This window comes from Echinops telfairi, unplaced genomic scaffold, assembly GCF_000313985.2.
Source record: "Echinops telfairi isolate 266 unplaced genomic scaffold, ASM31398v2 ScPeMD7_7458;HRSCAF=8496, whole genome shotgun sequence".
In the NCBI taxonomy this organism is placed as follows: domain Eukaryota; kingdom Metazoa; phylum Chordata; class Mammalia; order Afrosoricida; family Tenrecidae; genus Echinops; species Echinops telfairi.
This window is the reverse complement of record NW_022111358.1, coordinates 10578740-10579708: the sequence shown is the minus strand read 5'-3', so window position 1 is coordinate 10579708 and position 969 is coordinate 10578740.

The window sequence follows — 969 nt, the reverse complement described above, 5'->3', positions numbered from 1 at the left end:
TTCTTCGCCACATTTGCTTATGCACCCATTTGTCTTCAGTGATCCGTTCGACACCTCGTGATCACACAGGTTGATATGTTGTTCCATGTGGGCCTTGTTGCTTCTCTGAGACGAATTCTTTACAGGAACAGAAAGTCTCATCTTTCTCCCTAGTGGAAGCTGGTGTTTCAAAGGGCTGGCCTTACAATTAGCTTCCCAAAGTGTAACCCATTATGCCACCATATGTGAATACATTTGCATAATTGCCACTACAATCTGGATGCAGCACCTCAACAAACAAACAAACAAACAAACAAAAACACCTTTGTGCTTTCCCTCTCTAGTTACATCTTCTCCATACCCCCTGGCAACCAACGGTTTGGTTTGTTCATCAGCAATGTGCCCTGTAAAAACATCCATCTGTTTGTGCTACTCCCTTCCTTAAAACCCATCTGTGTTCTAAGAATTAAATTAAGTTCAAGCCATGACCTGTGCCTCATTCTCTGAGCTCTTCTTTCACGTTTTCTCACCTCACCTCTTACCTCCTGCTCCTCTGAAGGTCTGGCAGGACTGAACATCTGTCCACCAGTCCGGTCTGTGTACTCTGTCTCCCTTAATGATTTCTCACCTCCTATCCTATTCTCTCTGATGACCATGTTTTACATCCTTTTCTATCCTCAGGCTCCTTTACGTGACTAATTCAGATCTCTGCTTACATTCCAGGAAGACTGCCCTACTCACAGTAAGTTGATTGTTCAGCGAGCTGCTTCCCCGACAGAGTACTTAGCACACACTCCTGAGACAGCTTTAGTCAACCATGTTTCCTTTCGGTCCACACTCAAGAGGCAGGTTCTGAGCTTGTTTGTCCTTGTTTACCATTGAATCCGCAGCTCCCAGCACCAGGTAGGAATTTTTGGGTAAGTTTTAAACTGATTAATGAACACATCATTTGTATATGCTATGCAATCTACTTTTCTTTTCTTTTTTTTT